Here is a 24,857-nt window from a genome sequence, read left to right on the forward strand (position 1 = left end):
CACAGTTCTAGAGGCTGTAAGTCCAAAATCAAGGTGGCATCAGACTCAATGCCTGATGAGGGCTCATTTCCTCACTAATGATCATCTTCTCACTATAATCTCACATGGTAGAAGGGATGAGGGAGTTTTCTAGGACCTCTTTTATGAAGGCATTAATCCCACCCATGAAGACTCTAATAGTGACCTAATCACTTCTGTCACAGGGAGTAGGTGGTAATGGGGAATACTCTGTTATACGTTACCTACTTCCATGTCTTACAACATGTGGTCATTCCTTTTACTCATCCATATGCTATAATCATCCAATACATTGTTGCAATTATTACTTTTAAGTTAATAGATCAATTAAGAACAAGAAAATTAAAGTATTTGTTTTATCTTTATCCTTCTCCAACGTTCTGCTTTTCTTTTTGTAACAAGAGCTTCTCATTATATCATTTATTTTCCCTCTTCCTGAGGAATTTCTTTGAACATTCCTTGCAGGGTGATGAAATCCCTCAGTTTTTGTCTGTCTGAGAAAATCTTTGTTTCTCCTTCATTTTGAAGGATAATTTTTCGGGATGCAGAATTCTAGATTAGTAGAATTTCTTTTCCTTTCCACTATTTAAAAAATTCACTTCACTCTTACCTTGCTTGCTTGATTTCTGATAAGGAGAACATTGTAATTCTTGTCCTTGTTCCACCATTTGCAAGGTGTTTCCTGCCCTCTCTGGATGCTTTCAAAATTTTCTCTTTATGTTTGGTTTTTACAATTTCAATGTGGTGTGCATAGCTGCCAAATTTTTGATATTTATCCTGTGCAGTGTCTTCTGAGCTTCCTGGGTCTATGGTTTGGTGTCTATCATTAATTCTGGAAAGTCCTCAAACATTATTTATTAAATATTTCTTCTGTTCCCTTCTTTCTTTTCATTCTGGTACTTCAAGTATGTACATATTTCAACTTTTGCAATGGCCTCAGTTTTTGGATATTCTCTTTTGATTTATTTTTTTTAAAGATTTTATTTATTTATTTAATTGACAGAGAGAGGGGAGGGGAGAGAGAGAGAGATAGCCAGAGAGAGAGCACAAGGAGGGGGAGTGAGAGAGGGAGAAGCAGGCTTCCCTCCAAGCAGGGAGCCTGATGTAGGGCTTGATCCCAGGACTCTGGGATCATGACCTGAGCCGGAGTCAGTTGCTTAGCCAACTGAGCCACCCAGGCGCCCTTGATTTTTATTCTTTTTCTCTGTTGGAATTTCATCTTGGGAAATTTCTAAGGACATATCTTCGAGCTCACTAGTTTTTTCCCCCCTGGTCATGTGCAATCTCCTGATGAACCATCTTCATTTTTGTTACAATGTTTTTGACTTTTAACACTCCTTTCAATTCTATTTTAGGGTTTCTATCTCTTTACTTATATTACCCATCTATTCTTGCCTGTTGTCTACTTTTTCTATTAGAGTCCTTAACATATTATTCATATTATTCTAAAATCCTGTTGATACTAAAATCTGTGCCTTAATCTGTTTCTGATATTTTTGCTTTATTTCTTCATACTGTGGGTTTTGTAATTTGTTTGTTGTTGTTTTTGCTTACTCCCATTTAGGTCACCTTGTAATTTTTGTGGAAATCTAGATATGGACATGACACTTTGAGTAATAAGAACTCAGATAAGTAGGCCTTCAGTGTAATGTTTTATGTTAATATGGCTAGAAGGTGTGCTATGCTTAATATTTGCTGTACCTGTAGGTGTCAGAGGCTTCAAGGTCCTCTCCTACCCGTACTTCTGTTTCCCTTTTGGCTTTGGAGTTTTTCTTTGTACTACTACTCAGACAGAGTCTATTTCTTACAGCTCCTTCATCTACAATCCTCTGTTGTTTATTAAAGACTATTGTAGGGAAAAGAAACTCCCCATAGTCTTATAATTAAATATAATTCCTAGGGGCACCTGGCTGGCTCAGTTGGAGGAGCTTGTGACTCCTAACCTCAAGGCTGAGTTCCAGCCTCATGTTGGGTATAGAGATTACTTAAATTAATTAAACTTAAAAAAAAATTAATTCCTATAGTGGGCCTATGTTCCTACACTGGTACCTTCACCAGTATTTCTTACCTTTTTTTTTCACCCTTGTGTGAGACAAAGAAGCTAGGGAGGACTGGAATCCAGGAAATGTCCCACACTTAGGTGGTCTAGGGCTCAGGTAAAGTATTTTCCCCTGGAGTAGACCTTTGGTTAGGAAGGATGTTCTGGACTTATTTCACAAGGATTACTTTTCCCCTCCCCCTGCCAGAGCCATGAAGGGGTCTTTCTTGGCCCTTTACCTTGAGAACCTGGTGATGTTCTTCAAAGTAAAACTCTGAAAGTGTGGGGTCTCAGCAGTTTCTTCCCTCAGGCTAGTTCACGTTCAACCTCCACAATTTGTCAAAATTACCATTTAAGTCTTCAGACTAGTTTATGGCTCCAGGTAATGGGAGTCAGCCTTCACTTTGTGGATTCACCTAACTCTCCAGATTTGGGGATAGAAATTTGCCCTATAAACTTGGCCCTTTAATATGTCCAGAAGAGTCATTGATTTTCAGTTTGTGTAACTTTTTCTTATTGTAAGGGTAGGCGTGATGACTACCAAGATTTTAACATGTTGGAGCTGAAGTCAAAGTGTCTAACTTTTATTCTTTATTTTATTCAACTACTGTGAAGCATTTGGCAAAGTTGACCACATTTTCCTTTTGGAATTCTCTTCACTTCTGTCTTCACTGTCAGCATTCACCACATTTTTCCTCTTCCCTCTCCAGATCATTCTTAGTTGTTTTTCTCCTTAATCCTGGATTCTCAATTAGTGTCATTCTACACATTCTCACTGAGCCTGGCTTTAGCACCATGAATATGATGCAAAATTCCCAACTGTGTCTTCATCTCAGATATGATTCCCCATAACTTTATTTTCAATCACCAATTGGGCTTTTTCTTATGACAGTACCAAACAACCTTTGGAAATAAAACACAAAAAAATGTAAAAAATTGAACTCACAATCTCCTCATTCCATTTGCCTCTATTCACTTCCCATCCTGATGGATAACACAATCATTCATCGAACAATTAAATGAGTAACTTGAAGCTTTAATCTCTTTCAAGTAATCTTAACTAAAACACATTCATATCTTTCAATTATGACTCCTTTCCTCCATATCTACTAGTGTAGACTTTGTTCAGTCCCTTATAATTCTTATTATTTCTCAGCTTGACTATGAACATAGATCCTAAATAATCTCCCTTGGCCAATCCAGTTTTGTACTTCCATAATACTATAAAACTTACCTTTCAAACATGATAATCTGTTATTCTTCTGCTCAAATCCTTCCATAACTTTGAAAACCTGTAACATAAGGTGAAAATTCTTGACCATGGTTATCAAACAAGTCCTTAACTTTCCACCCTGGTCTAACTCCCTGGTTTCACCTCCTGTTATTTTTCTAAATACGTGATTTGCTTCAGTGATTTTGAACTACTCATAATCACCCAATTATACCATATTTTACATTTTTTTATTTTTGTCTTTAATGCTCTTCCCTTGCGTTTTGCTTAGATAATTCTATCTGAGCCTATAAGACCAAGTGAAGCATCATCTCCTCTTTGGAAGTCTTCCTCCGTCTCTTACCCACATCATCCTTCCTGACACTCCTATACTTAGTAAACTTCTTTGTGCTCTGTCTTTAGGCTTCACATAATATCATATTCTGAATTGGATCCTGAAACAGAAAAAGGGGAGAACAGGTAAAATTCAAATAAAGACTGCTATTTAGTTAATAGCAATGTACAAATATGCATTCTGTAGTTTAGACAAATGTGCCATAGAAATATAACACAGTAATATTAGGAGACTCTCACACCTAAAACTGGGTGAGGGATATGGGAGCATGCTGTACTATCTTTACATATCTAAACATATTAAAAAAATAAAATATCTATTTAAAAAATCCACAGAAAACAAAGTCTTGCATTCACTTCTCTCATAGAAGTTACTGCGATTCTTGAAAAAATAAATAAAAATAAATAAATAAATAAATAAATAAATAAAAGACGTTACTGCGATTCTTGAATGACCTGAGATACAGACTGATATCATTTCTCTAGCCTCAGTTTACTTTTCTACAAAATTAGGCCAATAATTGCACTCATCTCTGATACTTTTTGTTAGGACTAAATCAGAGAAGCCATGTGAAGGACAGCATAGGATCTTGAACCCAATAAGTGCCTGCTTAGCATTGGCTATTGCTATTATTATTGATGAAGTAATTGATTTTTCATATATTCTAGTCCCACTAGACTCTGAGCTCCTTAGGTGCTTAGCATGGTATCAGTCAAACAGAAAATACTCAGTAAATATTTGTGGAACAAATATTGAATGAAAGTATAGATTCTAATATTTTTACTCTTCTCTCCCTAGATATGCTTTTCATAACATGACAAAAATAAATCCCCTGCTGGTTGGTTTACTTCAGTGATCAGAATTCACTACAATATCACCATTGCTTGCTCTCCTACTGAACTTTTCCCCACCTCAGACCTTGAAAGAAACTGCATTTCATCTATCATCCTAGAATCCATGACCTCTATTTATTCTACTGCACAAAAGAAATCTAAACTGCAGAAGTATATTTTTTCAGCCAACACATCTTTTGGAAGTCAAAATTCTCCTTTTATTGAATTTCTAACTTTATGCTCAATGAGAATTCTCAACTTGCCCTAGATAGAGATTTTTTTTCTTAATGTTAGACAGTCTTTAGAATGAAAATGGATAAATTGTACCTGTGAAGTGTCTGGTTAATCTGGAGTCATAAAACTTGCAAAGCAAAAAAAAAAAAATTAACCACTCAAAATTAATTCAATTAAGTCACTGAATTTCAAGCTAAAAAGATACTTAAATGACACATAATCTGAATGTTAAATTGCTTAGCTGAGGATAAGCAAGCAATGATTGTTTTCAAAACCATTGTTCCTTTTTACAATTACATTCTATCCTTTCATTGTATTATATATATATATATATATATATAAGTTTTTCTTTCTTTACAATTTGGGGATCTAGTTTTCTAACAAACAGACCAAAATACACACAGGATCCAGTGTATTGCTCTATTCTGTTCACCTGTCTGATTATATTCTATTTTTTAAGATTTTATTTATTTATTTGACAGAGAGAGAGATAACAAGAGCAGGAACACAAGCAGGAGGAGTGGGAGAGGGAGAAGCAGGCTTCCTGTCAAGTAGAGAGCCTGATGTGGGGCTCGATCCCAGGACCTTGGATTATGACCTGAACCGAAGGCAGACGTTTAAAGACTGAGCCATCCAGGCACCCCTCTCTCTCTCTCTCTTTTTTTTTTAATTCTTTTTCTTTTTGGTTTTGGATCTGTTCTAATTTGTTTAGTGTATATTTCTCTGGGGTCATTGTTGCCATTTTAGTATTTTGTTCTCTCATTCATCTATACTTCTCTGGACAGAATGAAAAGACAGAAAAACTCACCTCAAAAGAGAGAACAAGAGGCAGTACTGATTGCTAGGGACCTAATCACTCTAGATGTAAGATGTTAGAACTAGAGTTCAGAATAATGTTTTTAAAGGTACTAGCTGGGCTTGAAAAAACGTAGAAGACACTAGAGAATCCCTTTCTGGAGAAATAAAAGAACTAAAATCTACTCAAGTTGAAATCAAAAGGCTATTAATAAGATGCAATAAAACATGAAGGCCCTGGGGTTCCTGGGTGGCTCAGTTGGTTAAGTGTCTGCCTTCAGTTCAGGTCATGATCCCAGGGTCCTGGGATCAAGGCCCACATTGGGCTCTCTGCTCAGCAGGGAGCCTGCTTCTCCCTCTCCTTCTGTCTACAGCTCTTCCTACTTGTACTCTCTCTCTCTGTCCAATAAATAAGTAAAATCTTAAAAAAAAATGAAGGCTCTAACTTCTAAGATAAATGAGGCAGAAGAGAGAATTAGTGATACAGAAGAAAAAAATGGTGAAGAATAAAGAAGCTGAGTAAAAGAAATATAAACAACCACTGGATCATGAGGGGAGATTCAAGAGATAAGTGATACCATAAAGCAAAACAATATTAGAATACTTGGGATACAAGAAGAGGAAAGAGAGAGAGAGAGGCAGAAAGTATACTTGAGCAGATTATACTGGAGAACTTCCCTAATATGGGGAAGGAAACAGGCATTCACGTCCAGGAGGCACAGAGAAACCCCCTTGAAATCAATAAAAATAGGTCAACACCCTGCCATATAATGGGAAAACTTGCAAATCTCAGAAACAAAGAGAAAATCCTGAAAGCAGCTTGGGACAAGAGGTCCATAACCTACAAGGGCAGAAACATTAGACTGACAGCAGACCTATCCACAGAGACCTGGCAGGCCAGAAAGTACTGGCATGATATATTCAGGGTGCTAAATGAGAAAAATATGCAGCCAAGATTACTTTATGCAGCTAGGATGTCATTCAAAATAAAAGGAGAGATAAAAATCTTCCAGGGCAAACAGAAACTAAAAAGAATTTGTGATCACTAAACCAGCCCTACAAGAAATATTAAAAGGGATCTTTTAAGTGAAGAGAGAGTCCAACAGTAACATAGACCAGAAAGGAACAGAGACAATATACAGAAATAGTAACTGTACAGGTAATACAATGGCACTAAATTCATATCTTTCAATAGTTACTCTGAATGAAATGGGCTAAATTCCCCAATCAAAAGGCACGGGGTAGCAAATTGGATAAAAAAAAAAAAACAAGACCCATCAATATGCTATCCACAAGAGATTGATTAATAACAAAATTAAAGAAACACATCAATAATAATACAATAATAGTATGGGATTTTAGCACCCCACTCACTGCAATGGACAAATCATCTAAGCAGAAGATCAACAAGGAAACAAGGGCTTTGAATGACACACAGGATGAGATGGACTTCACAGATAAATTCAGAGCATTCCATCCCAAAGCAACAGAATACATATTCTTCTCAAGGGCACATGGAACATTCTCCAGAATAGATCACATGCTGAGTCACAAATCAGGTCTCAACTGGTACCAAAAGATTGGGATAATTCCCTGCATATTTTCAGACCACAATGCTTTGAAACTGGAACTCAATCAAAAGAGGAAATTTGGAAAGAACTTAAATACATGGAGGCTAAAAAGCATCCTACTAAAGAATGAATGGGTCAACCAGGAAATTAAAGAATTTAAAAAATTTATGGAAACAAATGAAAATGAAAACACAACTGTTCAAACCCTTTGGGATGCAGCAAAGGTGATCCTAAGAGAGAAGTTTATAGCAATACAAGCCTTTCTCAAGAAACAAGAAAGTCTTCAAATACACAACTTAAACTTACACCTAAAGGAGCTGGAGAAAGAACAGCAAATAAAGCCTAAACCGAACAGGAGAAGAGAAATAATAAAGAATAGAGTGGAAATCAATGAAATTGAAACCAAAATAAAATAGTAAGCATTTGACTTCTTTGCCAATTCAGATGCCTTTTATTTCTTTTTGTTGTCTATTGCTGAGATTAGGACTTCTAGTACTATGTTGAACAAGAGTGGTGAAAGTCCCTATGACCCAGCAATTGCACTACTGAGTATTCACCCCAAAGATAAAAATGTAGTGATCCGAAGGGGCACATGGACCCCAATGCTTATAGCAGTAATGTCCACAATAGCTAAACTATGGAAAGAGCCCAGATATCCATCAACAGATGAATGGATATAAAGAATGTGATATATATATATATATATACTCAACCATCAGAAAAAGGAATCTTGCCATTTGCAACAACATGGATGGAACTAGAGGGTATTTTGCTAAGCAAAATAAGTCAATCAGAGAAAGACAATTATATGATCTCACTCATGTGGAATTTAAGAAACAAAACAGAGTTTCATAGAGGAAGAGAAGAAAAAATAAAACAAGACAAAATCAGAGAGGGAGACAAACCATAAGAGACTCTTAATCATAAGAAACAAATTAAGGGGTGCTGGAGGGAAGGGGGTGGGGGGATGGGGTGACTGGGTGATGAACATCAAGGAGGGCATGTGATATAATCAGCACTGGGTATTATATAAGACTGATGAACCATTGACCTCTACCTCTGAAACTAATAATACATTATATGTTAATTAATTGAATTTAAATTAAAAAATTAAAAACAAAACAAAACCATTGTTCCTTTTATTGTTCCATACTCCCACCTCTTACCATTAGTGATCAAACCTATATCCTACTTATTCTATTTCCTATTCATTTTTAAAATACCAACATAAACTTCATTCCTTCCGAGAAAAGTCCTAATGTACACACACATGCACGCAAATATGCACACACACACACCACAAATATTCACACTCACAAAAAAACAGATTTGATGCCCCTGCTATGTGATCCGATGGCATCTGCTCATCCTTCATCAAGACACTTATTACATCTATTCAATTTCATTTTTAATTGGTCGTCTCACCTGTTAGACTTTAAACTCAGATAACCATGTCTATCTGGTTCTTTATTGTATTTCTAGTCTAGGTACAGTGAGAATTGCTTAATTCAACACTTGGTGAATGAATAAATGAATGTTTTAAAGAATTAATTAAAAGAAGTTTTTAAATCTTGGTAATGTTGGGCGCCTGGGTGGCTCAGTTGGTTAAGCAACTGCCTTCGGCTCAGGTCATGATCCTGGAGTCCCTGGATCGAGTCCCGCATCGGGCTCCCTGCTCAGCAGGGAGTCTGCTTCTCCCTCTAACCCTCCCCCCTCTCATGTGCTCTCTCTCTCTCTCTCAAATAAATAAAATCTTAAAAAAATAAAATAAAATAAAAAAATAAATAAATCTTGGTAATGTTGAATATAAGGCCCCAAATATGTTACTACTTTGACATTAAAATTGATTTTATAAAAATGGATATTAGTATTTTTTCATATGTTTCACAGTATGAAAGACAAGCATTCACAAATACCAAGAATTTGCTATTCTACCCTTATTTACAACCCCTTCCATGCCAGTTATCTTAGACACTTTGTCAGATTGTAAAAAAAAAAAATGTTTGGCATACACCTTTTCTTTCACTGAGGTAATTCTTCAAACTGGCATGGTAGAAAGATGTTATCATTTGAAAATTTTTTCTGACAAAAATTGGCTACTTTCTTTTGTTATTCTCACCCAGTGAACCCAAGTTTAGAAATATGTTATTTCCATAATATATTATATCATAATAATCAGAGGAAAGTGGAGAAGTTATTTCTTTAAATATCTTTAAATGAGTAAAATAAAACCCAACAAATCCAACAAGCAACATTATATTAACATATAATATTTTGCCTTAGAAATACTGTGATCAAGATTTTTCATACGTGCATGGGTAGAAGAAATACTGCTCTAAATGCTTTCATGCTGAATGTGCTTTGTATGATTAAGAATTTTCCAAAACTTGATGTGATTTATGGTTTCTCTTTTTCTTGACTGCCTCATCATCCTCATATATTATCCAAAGTTTTCCTTATTTTTTTGAGAAATAATTGATGCATAGAATATTGACTTGTATAGGTTTAAGGCAAACTGCATGATGGTTTGATTTAACTATACTGTAAAATAATTACCACAATAGTTTCAGCTAGGTCTATCTTCTCATATAGATATGATAAAAAGAAAAATTTCTCCTTGTGATGAGAATTCTTAGAATGTACTCTCATAACAACTATATATCACACAGCAGTGTTAACTATAGGCATAATGTTGTACATTACATCCCTAGTACTTATTTATCTTGTAACTGGAATTTTCTATCTTTTGCCAACCTTCCTCCAATCCCCTTCCTATGCACTCAGCACTTCCCAACCCCCACCTCTGGTAACTGTAAGTCTGATCTCTTTTTCTATGAGTTTGTCCGTTTGCTTTAAATTCCACATATAAATGAGATCATATAGTATTTCTCTTTCGCTGAGTTATTTCACTAGTACAATGCCTTCAAGGTCAGGGATATGTTGTTGCACATGGTTGGATTTCCTCATATTTTATGGCTGAATAATCTTCCTTCTATATATATATACCACAACTTTACCCATTGATGGGCGCTTAGGTTGTTTCCATGTGTTAGCTATTGTAAATAATGCTGCTATGAATATGGGGGTGCAGATATCTTTGCAAGTTACTGTTCTTATTTCCTTTGAATATATTCCCAGAAGTGGGATTGCTGGATCATCTGGTAGTACTATTTTTAATTGTTGGAGGATCCTTCATACTGTTTTTCACAGTGGCTGCACCAATATACAATTCCATCAACAGTGCACAAGGCTTCTTCACTTCCATGCCAGGATTTGTTATCTCTTGTCTTTTTGATGATAGCCATTCTAACAGGCTTGAGGTAATATTTCATTGTGGTTATAATTTGCATTTCCCTAATGACTAGTGATGTTGAGCATCTTTTATTATACCTGTCGGCCTCTTGTATCTCTTCTTTAGAATAATATCTATTCAAATCTTTTGCTTATTTTTTAATTGGGCTATTTGTTTTTTGTTTTTGTGTTATTGAGTTGTGTGAGTTCTTTATATGTTTATATGGCCTTGGTTATGTTGAGATATATTCCTTCTATGTCTAATTTATTAAAAGATTTTATCATGAATGAATGTTGAATAAATGTTAAATTGTGTCAAATGTTTTTTATACATGTATTAAGATGATCATATGATTCTTTTTATTCATTCTATTAATGTGATATGTTGAAACATCTTTGTATCCCCAGGGATAAATCTCACTTGATCATAATTAATTATTTTTTTTAAGATTTTATTTATTTATTCATGAGAGACAGAGAGAGAGAGAAGCAGAGGGAGAAGCAGGCTCCCCGCTGACAGGGAGCCTGATGCAGGACTTGATCCCAGGACCCTGGAATCATGACCTGAGCCGAAGGCAGATGCTTAACCATCTGAGCCACCCAGGAACCCATGATTAATGATGTTTTTAATGTACTACCAAATTCAGTTTGGTAGTATTTAACTGACAATTTTTTTTGCAGCTACATTCATCAGGGATAGTCACCTGTAGTTTTCTTTTTTAGTAGTATTTGTTTCTGTATTTGGTATCAGAAAAATGCTGACCTTATAAAATGAGCTTGGGAGCATTTCCCCCTCTTTGATTTTTTTGGAAGAGTTGGGGAAGGATTGATGTTAATTTTTCTTTAAATGTTTGGTAAAATTCACCCATGACACCATTAGATCTGAGGTTTTTTCACTGGGGGATTTTTGATTGATCTATTCAGATTTTGTATTTCTTCCTGATTCAGTCTTGATAAGTTGTATTTTTCTAAGAGTTTTCTAATTTTTTTAGATTATTCTGTTTGTTAACATACAGTTGTTCATAATAGCTTTTTTGATCCTGTAAGTTTCTGTGCTATCAGTTGTAATTTCTCCTTTTTCATTTATAATTTTGTTATTTGGATTCTTTCTCTTTTTTCTTTGGTTAGTCTATCTAAGAGTTTGCCAAATTTGTTGGGCCATGAGGCTTCCCACGTGTTCTGCTTAGGTGCTCTGTTTGGACAGGCTGAAGACTGTATTCAGCAATGAGCAGGACTGTGAATCAGATTCTCTCCCTGGGCACAGCAGGAGAAGCAGCACTAAAACCAGTAAAGCTCTTTGTTGTCTTAACTCAACTCAACCCACACCCCAAGTTCCCCGGCCAAACAGGGCCACTGTCTTTGCTCTGCAAACTATAGGCTCTTTCTGTTCCTCTCAGCTTGAGTGCTATTGGGCCACAGGGCTTTCAGGTGTTTTTGCCAGCCCTTCTGTTCAGATGGTGTTGGAAGACACTCTCCACAGTGTGTGGGGCTATGCCTCAGCCCCCTTTGGCTAAAATTTTTAACCACATTCTTAAATGTCACCCTCTGGTACAGTCTAATATTTTTATATAAACAATAGACATTAAACTGCTGGTGGTATCATAGAAGAAACCTTTCTGGCTACTCACTAGCAGAGATGGCAAAATAAAACCATGGGGCACATGTATATCTTTGTTCCAAACTAAATAATCTCAATATGTTGAGGGGATAAATTAGTGCTCAGCTCCTCCAGCATTTTGACATATTTTTTACAAGCATTTATTATACTGCAAATTAATTATTCATATACACATTGATTTCCCTGCTAGATTAGAACTCCTTGCATGTAGAGCCTGTATCTTGTCTCCCTACATATCTACAGGTTCTAGAACAATGATCAGAACAAAACAAATTTTCAAAAAATGCTTCCTGAATGAGTGGATATTATAATCCTAATAATGTTTCCTAACTACTATACCAATTTTGAAACACTAGTATTTCATAATTAATTTATCTTGTGGTTAATTATAGACTACAAGGTAATATTTCTGTATGTTCAGTTACCTTTCATCCTCCATTTTTAGAAGGGCTTTCTTCTCAAGGAACTTACTGTTTATGTGTTGCCATTTGCCTAGTATAAGATAATTAGGTATGTGAAATCAAGAACAGATCACTGGATCAGATAAATCCAATGATTCTTTTTTAAGGTATAAATTGAAAATAATTTTATAATAAAATAAGGGGCCTTGTCCAACTGAGTAATGCAAATTTTTCCAAAAATCTTATAAAACTAATGAAGAAAATAAGATAGCAAAGATCTGTTCAGCAGAAAAGCAATAAAAACACCAAGCCAATCAAGATTGAAGATTTTTTTCCTAATCTTGAACAAATCACTTTCCATCACAAAAAAATTAACATCTTGCTTTTCTTTCCCTCTCTCTCCATTGTCATAGGCTACAGAGGTGTCTCTTTTTCATTAGAAAGAAGCAAATACTATCCTTTCTCTCTAATCCTTCTTCCTTTGCCTTCTCCATGGATCCCTTTAAAATTACCACCTTCTGACTTCTTCATTAAGCTTTATATTATTTCTCTTAACAATTGCATGAAATAAGTTCTCATGACTATGCAAATGGCCAATTAAATTTCAAACCTTGATTCTTCTTCTAAGTACATTTCTAAGTACCTGCTGGACATCATCTTCTGTAGTCCTTCTGGAAATTCAAGTCTGCTATATCCAAAATGGAGCTCATAACCTTCCATCTGAAGTCTACTCTTCCTTTTCTGCTCTTCATTTCAGTTTACGGCACCCTTATTCTACCCATCAGTAAACTTTCCAGTCATGTCACTTCTCTCTCTTACTTGGCCCCTGATTCCAAAAAGCTTCCAACTCCTCTCTAAACCCATGTAAAACTTACCTCATCTTACCTTCACTTCTTTTTTAAGATTTTATTTATTTATTTATCTATTTGAGAGAGAGAATGAGAGAGAGAGAGCATGGGGGGAGGGTCGGAGGGAGAAGCAGGCTCCCCACTGAGCAGGGAGCCCGATGTGGGACTCGATCCTGGGACTCCAGGATCATGACCTGAGCCGAAGGCAGTCGCTTAACCAACTGAGCCACCCAGGTGCCCTTACCTTCACTTTTATTCAGACCATAACTAGTTTAGGCTTCAGCATTTCACATCTCCTATTGCAATATTCCCCAACTTACCCATATATATTTAACACATCTCTAATTATTTTCCATCCCATTATTAAAAACCATCTGTGAGGGAAAAATAAAAAAATATGGTTCCAAGATGGCATGCCAAATGTGACTTGTTACCTTAGAGAGAATGCTATTCATTTGCTAATCTAATTAAATTTATTACTGGGTTGACAGGAATACTACATTCCCAGCTCATGAGGAGTTAGGTTGAAAACATATAAGTAAGTTCTGACCAATGGAATATAAGTCAATATCATTCATGTGACTTCCAGAATGGCCTAAAAATCCCTCACACAACCCATCACTCTTTTTATTTTCCACATTATGGTTGTCACAAGGATCACAGGTCTCTAAATGACTGCATAGCACAGTATTCCCCACAACTCCAGTGGACCACAGTGAACTTTTGTATGAGTGAGAAATATACTTATTGGCTACACTTCTAAGCTTTGGCCTTTAGGATTGTTTTCCAGCATTCACCTACCCTAATATCCCATTCCCATCTGCAATATGTACTACTCTTTAGTTGAATGTCTGCAGATGGTTGCTGGATATCAGCGAGAATTTGGGCACTATAGGAGCCTCAGCAGGGAGAACTTGTGTAAGCCTTTCTTTCCTGTAGTGTGGAACACACCCAGGATATCAGCAGGAGAAAACACCAAAGTAAGATCAGAATCCAGGAAATTATTTAAGGGAGCATGATGCTGAGAGATGTGCATGGGCGTCTGGTACAGAAAGTCAACATCACTAAACATCCCTGGACCCAGTGAGATGGGCTGAACCCACACAGTACTTGAAACTGAAAGAAGGCAAGGAGAACTGGGAGCACTGGCAGTACTTCCTGGTGGCTCTCAGGAAAACTGACTTTCTGTCTTCAGCTGTACCTCCATCCCACAAGTGTAGAGACTACTGTGTCTTTTCATAGTCACAGGATTAAGCCACTTGAAAAAGAGAGTAAGCTAGACCCACTTTCCAATGAACAGACAGAGAAAAATAATAACCCATTCTTAGAGGCACAGCACTTATAAATAGGAAAATAGGTTGGAAGAAACTAAGTCCATGCTTAGAAAATTAGAGTGGGAAGCATGGGACCATCGTGTAAAATTATTTATATTGTGCACTACACAAGACACTTAGCCAGTAGAGCATCAGGACCTGAAATTTCATCCCAATATAGGTGTTAAGCCATGCACCTTCTTAGGTGTCACACATACCCAGAGGAAGAAGCAACTTTTTAATTAACAGAAAAAGCACTGCCTGCTAGCCAACATATATACCTATGGAACTGAGCCCACCTATAAGAAATCTCTTTTTCACTAAAATTTAAAAAGCACTTTTTGAGGATTCATGTGTCACTTTGTGGAATATTAGTGGCCCTTAAGTTAGATGACAATTTAAAAAATAAGATACACTAAAAAATGATAATGCAATTCTGGAATGATATTATCACTTTCAAACTATATTTTACATTTGGGTGCCTGGCTGGCTCAGTCAGAAGAGAATGAGACTCTTGATCTCAGGGTCATGAATTTGAGTGCCATGTTTGGTGTAGAGATTACTTACATAAACAAACAAACAAACTTAAAATATATATATATACATATATATGTATATATATATATATACACACACATTTAAATATACCTTTAATTCTAATGAAAATAACTACCTGGAATACCAAGTATAAGAAATATCTCAAAACACATACCTTAAATACAGTTACAGAATTCATGATGAGTGAAAGAGCAAGAGAGAGACTGACTTAGAGGATAGATCCTGAGGAAATAAAATCAAATGAGTCCACTTATTCATTTATTCAGCAAATAATTTTTGAATATTTGTTATGTGTCAAGATATTCTGTAATAATTTGGAATAAACCAGTGAACAAAAAAGGATAACGCTTGTCCTCTTGGAAGTTATATGCTAGTGAGGAAAAACAAACAAGAAACAGTAAATGTAATAATTTATACGGTATGTTAATACAGATAGATTTGGAGGGAAGGGTCCTGAAGATTATACAATTTAGGAGAAATTTTTTAGGAAAAAAATTCAAACTGATACCACCTCCTGTTCTGCTTCTTATCCTCTTACTTGCCTTCACTGAATAATTTAATCTAAAAGTATTAGGTAGAACTGAGCAAGGTAAGTAGCCATGCACAAAGAGTGTGGGTATATACCAAAATAATGAGCATACCTTGTACAAAGGTCTTGGTCTCTAAATACTTTCCTCCCCTATAAGAATCAAGGCTCTTTGAAGAAATCGCTGGTCCGGGGCTGAAGCAGGGGAGAACAGGAAGTTTGTTTGGAATAGCTTATTATAAAAGAAAGGAAACAAATGCTAAAAGAATAATGAAGACTTGAAAAAAGTACAAAGAAATTAGAGAAAAGAAGCTCTTGCTGGTCTAAAATTGGACAATTTATGCATCAAAATAACTAATAATAATGAATATAACCAGTTGTATAAAATAGAAAATCACGAGTCAATGTAGGTACAAATGAAATCATTGGTAAGTTGAAATATTGATTAGGAATGAGTCTTAAATTACCTCCTTGAAAAGTACTTATTAATTACAGAGGATAAAGATTAACTTTCTAGTGAAGGAGTCTGGCAAGTGCCAACATAAGTGATTAATATTAATATAAATAATGAGGCAAAGCACATTGAGTTCCCAGGACAGAATTCAATGAGAACTGTATTATAACTGTTAACACTGATGCCCAAGAACTCCTAACCATAATCTAATTACAAAAAACATCAGACAAACCAAATTGAGGGATATTCTACAAAGTGAATGGCCTATAAACTTCAATAATGTCAAGATCCTGAAAGGAAAAAAAAATAATAATAAATAACCATTTTTTTTAAAGATGAACAACTGATCCAGATTGAAGGAGATTGAAGTACACGTGACAAATAAATGAAACGTGTGATCCTGAACTGAATTCTTCTGTTGTAAAGCTCATTACTGGGGACAATAAAGAAAACTGAAATGAAGGGACAATAAGGAAAACTGAATGAAGTTTGAATTAATGCACAAATGTTACTTTCCTGACTTTGATCATTGCATAGGGACTATAGAGAAGAATGTCTTCTTATGTAATAAATATACATCAAAGTATTTAGGAATACTGTAGCTTTAATATCAGCAAAAATGATCCAAGAAAAATAAATTCTTTGTACTCTACTTATAACTTTCTGTATATTTGAGTTTTTTTAAAAGAGAAAATCTTTAAATAATTTAAAAAATATAAATTTAGGTATTAAAGCAAAAATTCAGAATGTGAAATGAGTCCAAGGTATAAAATATATCATACATAAAATACCACAGTGGTTTTACAATTAGCTGTCTAATACATATCTGTGATACTTTTTTTCTCCATGTTTTCACTTCATATTCTTTGCCTCCTAGTCTAATAATTCTTGATATAATTTTCTATAGAGAGTATATAAGGACAAATTCATCTTTCTTCTAATGTTGATGAGTTTTTAAAAAATAATTGACAGTTGAGAAAAGTTTCTTTCAGTTTCCAAACTTGTTATGGATAATTAGCACCCAAAATAAGAAACCTTTTTGACATTTCAAAGTCATAAGTTTTATTTTGAGGGGTGGATTTTTGGCCTTTTGTTATATTTAGATTTTGGTATGATCAGTAATTTTCAAATATGTATATAATTTAATCAAAATTAAGGTATACACAAGAGCATTTTAAAGACATTTTAAAATTACCACTATGTTGAACAGAAATATATGATCATATTACTCTTCCGCTACATTGACTCATTAATATGTACATGTGAAATTTTGGTCACTGGAAATTGTTACTTTCAGGCCATTTGATTGTGTTGGTGGTCATTCCATTTTATCCAGATCTGCCAGACTTCAACAAGATATGTCATATCTGCTAAAATATAATCTAATACATTGGGAAACATTAAACACACATCTTTCTCACACAACCATACTACTCTGTAGTCTCACTATGATTTATATACTAGAACACAAATATTAATAAATTCTATTTTGTGTGATTCCCAATAGAAAAAAAATATGGTGTATTTATAATTGCTTTCTTCAAGTATATGTCTATACTACAAGCAGAAGAGCACTTCATTTTTCTTAAGTGTTCTGGAGAAACAACTACACTTACAATTTTACTCATCTGATGATGGTAAGAGTTTCCAACAGATCAGCTTCTTGCTCTGTGATTATAAACATTGTTTCTTTCTCCTGCTGCCATGGCCCTAGACCAGTTGCTAAAGGACACATCCATATTACAGTATGAGCTATGAACCTGGACCTTTGGATCTCAATGGTAAGTATGTTGACACCATTGCCAATAGCAGTACACCTGGAAGCTACTTCTATAAAGAAATGAAACTGACTGTAAGCCAAATTATATATCCCATTAATCTCATTCTTAATGTACCAAATTAAATCCCCCTTGGGTTGATTCTCCAAATCCCATAGTCATTCCAGTACCATTTATAATGCGGATAAGTGATGGAAGGGAAATGCTTGAGGTATGTCTCTAATGCTCCCAGGTCCATAAACAAACAAGCACACAAACAAACCACTGAGATCTTAAGATACAATAAGATGAGACCACGCCCCCAGGCCACACCAGTGTCTCCCTGTGTCACCTGTTTTGGACCTCTGTCCTCCCCTTGACTCAAAATAGACCCCAACTGCTCCTACTCCACCGGTGGTTCGTGCACTTGTGTCAGCTCCTGCAAATGCAGAGTGCAAATGCACCTCCAGCAGAAAAAGTCACTGCTCTTGTTACCATGCAGGCTGTAACAAGTGTGCCCAGGGCTGCATCTGCAAAGAGGCACTGGTAGAGTGCAACGACTGTGCCTGATGTGGAGGAGATCCTGTTCCAGTTGGAAATAGATCAACATGTACAAACCTGCAGTTTTCTGTACCCAGTTGCTACATTCTGATTTCTATGAAATATTTGAATGAGGATAAACTCATCTAGACACCCCCCCCAAAAAAAATGTATAAGGAGAGGACAGAGTGGAGGTAACACTAGACTACCAGGAGTAATAATATATGTAGTAATATGGATTTATGCAATGGAAGGAACTAAGGATTAATAAAACAATGAGAATATTCTTCCAGGAAAATGTTAGTAATTTCTAGAACCACACTACTTATTCTATCTCAGAACATAGGAGTTAAACAGTAGGTTGTGAGGAATAGAGTAGGGAGAAATACTGGAGGTGTTTTACTGACATTTCTGAACATGTATTTCTATCCTGATACAAACTCTTTCAGTGGAAAAAAAAATAGGAAATACTTCTGACATTAGTTTATGGAGCTATGATAACCATGATATAAAAAAATATCATGGAGAGTAATAGAGAAGAAAATTATATTTTGCCTTACTCATGAACACAGAATCAAAACCTTTAAGCCAATTTTAGCAAAAGTGGTATCAATTTATTTTTTAAATGTATCATGGCTAAGATGGGTTTATCCAATGAATACAAGATGCTTTATATATAACGATGTCAACATAATTCACCACACCAGTAGATTAAAGGAGAAAAATTATCTCACCAGACATATTAAAGTTATTTGTTTTGAAATTCAGCATCTTAGGAAACTAGGAATTGAAACAAAACCAAATGCAATAAGGACTATCTATCAAAAATCAATTGCTAAAAACATACATAAAAAAGAATTGTCACAAACACTATTTTGAAAATCAGGATAAAAACAAACACTACTATCCAGAATTGTCTATGAGAATCTTGCTGATGCTATCATTAAATAAAGGCATAAATGACTAAATAAAAAATTAAGAAAGAAATAACAAAATTTCCTTACTTGAGGATGTCTACATAAAAATAACAAGAATAAATTAGAGTTGAAGTACATAGTGAATAGAAGATAAATTGATAATTTCCACTCCAAATCAATACGTTAGAAAATGTAATATTTACAGAATATCATTTATAATAGCACACAAAACATAGAGCACATAGAAGAAATCTAATTGAAATATAATAGGAAAGTATAAAACTTTACTGGAAGGCATAAAAATCTGTAAGTAGGAATGTAAACTACACTCATAGATAAGAAAACCCAATTGAAAAAGTATAATGTCAGTTTTCCCCTAATCTATACATTCAATGCATTCCAATTTAAACTCCAAATATAATTTTGACTAGAGATTGACAAATCAATTCCAAAATGTGAAAAGGGCCAAGAATAATTATAAGCTTTTTTGAAAGTCAATGAGGTGATTTCAAGACATATTTTAAAGTTGTAGTAGTTAAGACTATGAAATTGATACAAGAATAAACAAAGAGAACTATATTACAAAGTAGTGTATACTGAAACAGAATGGTTCATGAAAGTAAACTTGGTTTATAACAAGATAAACTGCAGCAGATTAGGATGGATCATTCAATAAATGGTACTGGGACAGAGGGTATGATAGCAGAAAAAAACAAAGAGTATACCTTACACCATGCACAAAAATCAATTGTAAACAAAATAAATTCTAGAAAGTAAAACTTGAAACTTTTAGAAGATAATGAAGAAAATATATCACAATGTGGTATAGAAGGAATTTTTTTAATCAACTCCCCTGAAGTAAAAATCATAAAGGAAAAAAATGAACATATCTGTCAACAATAAAAATGAAAATTGTTACACATCAAGACACTTAAAACATAAAAATACAATTTGCAGACCAAAATGGTTAGGTATCCAATACAGAAATTAATACAAACAAATATGAAAGCAACTCATTCAAAATAGGGCAAATGATACATAGAACAATTTACAGAAGAGAAATCTTACAAAACCAATAAATGTTGAGCAGATGCCCAACCACCTCAGTATTCAGGAAAATAAGAATTAAAATGACAAGATCTTATTTCATAGGTAATCATATTGACAACATTTTAAACATCAGTCAGTACCAAGAGATGATGAGAATTCTCACCGTTGGTGGCAGTGTATATGTTTAACCATTTGGGGAGTAATTGACAGTATCTGGCAAAGTTGAAAACACATATCCATTAACCTAGCAGTTTAAACCTAGAGAAAAATCTCACAAATATGTACAAGGAGACAGAAAAGCATTATTTGAAATAAGGAAAAAATAATGGAAATAACTTAAATCTCCATTAAGAGTAAAAAGAAAAAATAAACCATGGGAAATTCATGCAATGGAATACTCTATGTATCAGTGATACATGAAGGTGAACGCAAGATTGTTGAAGTAAGCCACTGACTTTTAAACTGTCCCATTTCTAAATAGATGCTATATTGAGGTAAACTCTGTACAATTTATTTCTTCTTTATTAGATTTTAATTAACAAGCCTAACATAGACGAATAAGTTGTCTGTAAAACGTATAATCAGCAGAGCTATTTTTGTTGTTGAAGTACCCTTTTCACAGAGATGTCCTTATTCAAGGGCTGAATGGATAACATGTGTGAACATATCCTTTGAATAAGATCCTGTGAGCCCATAAGGAACTTTGATGATGAGTCTATGAAAAACACTGAACATGATTCTTAGTGATCCAATCATATACAGCATTCCTAAGAGCTTCTGTGGCTTTCTCTGGCTAGAGAGAAGCTTAGTTATATGTTTGAGGTCTCATCGATGACCTAAATGCTCCTCCCCTAATCACCACTGCCACACATACACATGCACACACACACACACACACACACTTCCTTGCTAATGAACCAAGAAGAGACATTAATAGCAAATCTACTAATAAGTATGCAACACCAAGAAGATCAAAAGGGATTCGTTCAAATAAGTATCTGAATGTAAAAGGACCTTATTGCCTGCATCCACTTTTCCTGAATCTCCACCTGGTGTGCCAAACTTAGCATATCAAGTAGGCAGCATGCATTCTGAAGAGGGTAGAAGTCTTATTTTACACACCAGAGTAAGGTAATTTTATATGTGCTCTAAGAGTGGATTAAGTAGTTACAGACAATTGTTAAGCTACTAAAATAATCATGAAGAAGAATGGATAGAAGAACAGATCCTTGCAACAAACCCATGTTAATTACCCTTGCAGCTGGGAGATCAATTTGCATAGAATCTTTGAAGCCTGTCAGGTATGAATTGAACCACTGAGCTGCTACATTTGATAATCCAGCCCTTGAGCTTCTTTTTTTTTCCCCCTGAAGATGTTGTTTCAGCCTACCAGGCAGCGTTTCTCATATAAAAGTACTCATTTCTAATTAATTTGGTCTTGTACTTAACACACACACACACACACACACACACACACACACATTTGTGACTTTTAAAGAAATTATCAATGAAATATTGTCAAAAGGATGGGTATTGTTCATTACAAATAGGAAAAAATAAATATTTGCATTTCTAAGTTTTAGGTTTAGTTTTTTAAAATCTGGGAACTCAAGAACCATCCTGAGACATTCATAGATTTGCGGATGGCTAATGATAATGAGGCTGTATTATAAAAGGCTTTACCTGTATTAACGCATGTAGTATTCACAACTGCCATATGAAGTAGGTAACAAGCTTTCTCCTTTTTACCCAAAGGAAAATGGAGGCACAGCTGCAATAAGTTGAGTGAGTACAAAGTCACTCAGTGAAGCACATACCAGGGTCAGAATTTGAATCCGGATAGCCTCTTTCCAAGCACATTGTGAGCCAGCCTACCTTGTCTCCCCTAGCACACTACACTGCATTGCCTCTCTAAGGAGGGAGATTTATTTTCTATTTAATCATATTAACTTCAACAGAAATGGAAACACAGGGATTCATAACACTTAGTAATATTTATCCACTAGAATGATTTGCCTATTTCTGAATTTTTGAAAATTAAAGAGCTAAGAGAGGTACAATGGGAAAAAGGAATAGGAAAAATGTGAGAGAGGAAAAAAAACCAAAGAAACTGGATAGAGCTCTACTAAGGTTAATGCTGTTTTTAGAAAATGTAGCAAAAATCAGTCTGCATAAGAATTATTCAATTTTGTAAAAATATTTTATTTATTTATTTATTTGACAGAGAGAGAATGAGAGAACACAAGCAGGGGGAGCTGCAGGTAGAGGGAGAGAAAGAAGCAGACCCCACACAGGGCAGGGAGCCCAATGTGGGGCTTGACCCCAGGACCCTGGGATCATGACCTGAGCCAAAGGTAGATGCTTAACTGACTGAGTCACCCAGACACCCCAAGAATTACTCAATTTTTAAAAAATTAATTAAAATGGAGAATTATAAAAAAATGATATATTACTTAAACATGTAATCTGTAGATGTTCACCAACATTTTCACAGTAGTACAAGTTCTCTTCTTTAAGTGTGGATCTGCTTATTAGGGGTCTAGTCATCTTTCTTGCATAACCAAATCTAGTTTAAAGAAATTCCCAGTTTTATTTGAAGAATCTTCTAGATTTGAGCAAAAATATTCCCATAATTTATAGTGCTTTCAATCCCACTAAATTTAACTTGCCTTTAACAAACCTTGACAAAGCAATCAATTTTGTTTTCATCAAAAAACAAATATTTTCACATTTGTACTTCCATAATTTGCATAATCAATTAAATTTAATAATTAGCAACATACAGATATTGACATGTTGGTGAGAAAAAAATAAAACATTGATAATCAATAATAGATATAATAAAACATTAAAAAGTCACTTTACAGATGTATACACATAGAAGGGTAGGTGTTTGAGATCAGCTTACTAGCCAGTAGCACCCACCATGCCATAAGCATCAGTCAGCTACAGGAGTTACAGAGAGAATGGGGTCCTTGGATCATCAGAAAGCCTATTAAGTGCAGGCCAGTTAAGGTTTTCTTCTGTATATACAAAATCCTTGGAAGAAAAGTAACCATTTAGTCATTGACTATTTTATGTTTAGAATGATATAACTGCATATTAATGTTCACTCATAATATCACCCTCTGAGTGTCATGAGGTTCCTTAACTGTGTGTATTTGTCATGTATTTCTATGTTCATGTTACAGAACCTAACTGAAATGAGCTTAGGTATTAAGAAAAATTTAAAAAGCAAAGAACAAAAGTGCAGGACGGGAATTTGCCATATAGTTAGTATGACGCATGCAATGATAGGCGAAGATAAGTCCAGCCCAGAGAGAGAGGGTATTGCTTAAAATGTGACTAACTTTGGATAATTAAGAAGAGTTGCTACCATCTTAGAAAAAATAAAACAATTACTAAGTACACTCTCTTGTGTGAACACATTAATTTCTCTAATTTTCATAATATTCTGTTAAATTTCATAATTATACATGCATAAATACACATGGCATATTTGTGGGGGGAAAAATCCAATAATCACAGAAGTCACCTGGTTGAAGTGTACCCATGCAGGGAGGGGATGAGCAAGTATTGGAGTGGCTTGCTGACCATGAGCAGTCAGTGCCCACTTCCTGTCATACGGCAGAAAGTTTTCTCCACATGCAGAGGAACTGGGCTCCATGAGTTTGCCTCGCATTCTTACAGTTCTAGCCCTCTGAAATTCCAAGAATCCTAGAAAAATATTTAATCCCCCAATATTAAGTTGAATATCCATCAGTAGGTCCATCACTGAAGTTGCCTGAATAAGGTTCTAGTTTGTTAACTATTGAAGAATATTTATAAATATTTACAACAGATGTATAGTTATGTCCCCTGCTAAAGGTGTAGGTTCTCCATGAGAAAAAATTAAACTCTGCCCACAACTGGAATAGACACACACACACACACACACACACACACACACACATATGTAATAGATTTGGGGAGAATCTAACAAAATCAGATTAGTGGGATCCTCAAGCCAAGTCACCCTAAGTGAAGGATCACACAGGCGGGATATTTTCCACAGGAAGGATCTGCTGTTAAAAAGCTCAGTGTGAAACTGTACTTAAAGTCACATAATTCTCGCCTCAGGTATCAGTACAAACTAGGCAAGCAAGGTGTCTGTAGCAAAATGGAAAGAAGTTTATTAAAAAAAAAAAAATCACAGCAATGACTGACCTAGCAGATATGCCTATTGCCCTCTCTTCATTTCTTTCAAGTTACAGAATTTTAAATTAGTATTACAAATCAGGCTTCTGAAATGGAATCTAAGAAGGTGATTTTAACACAACTGGGTGAACAGAGGAGAATTCAAAGAGAATCTAAACAACTCATTGTAGGGCAGCTTCAGGGACAGACAACATTCAAATATAAATTCAATTCCTATGTGTGCCAGAAAAGGAAAATAGGCAGAGAGGAAGACATAGTATGCCAAATAACTTGCTTCAAAAAATAAATTTTAGCCTGTTAAAATTCAATTAAAATATAGACTCCATGCAAGAA

General features: G+C 35.0%; 1 pseudogene; it reads left to right on the forward strand.

The window, feature by feature from the left end:
• The first annotated feature begins 17,810 nt into the window (after window positions 1-17,810).
• On the forward strand, window positions 17,811-18,390 carry LOC114222756 (metallothionein-1 pseudogene; annotated as a pseudogene).
• The last annotated feature ends 6,467 nt before the right edge of the window (window positions 18,391-24,857 follow it).

Source organism: Eumetopias jubatus, unplaced genomic scaffold (genome assembly GCF_037043125.1).
Source record: "Eumetopias jubatus isolate StellerSeaLion01/CBP00866 unplaced genomic scaffold, mEumJub1_p1.0 scaffold_6, whole genome shotgun sequence".
NCBI lineage: Eukaryota > Metazoa > Chordata > Mammalia > Carnivora > Otariidae > Eumetopias > Eumetopias jubatus.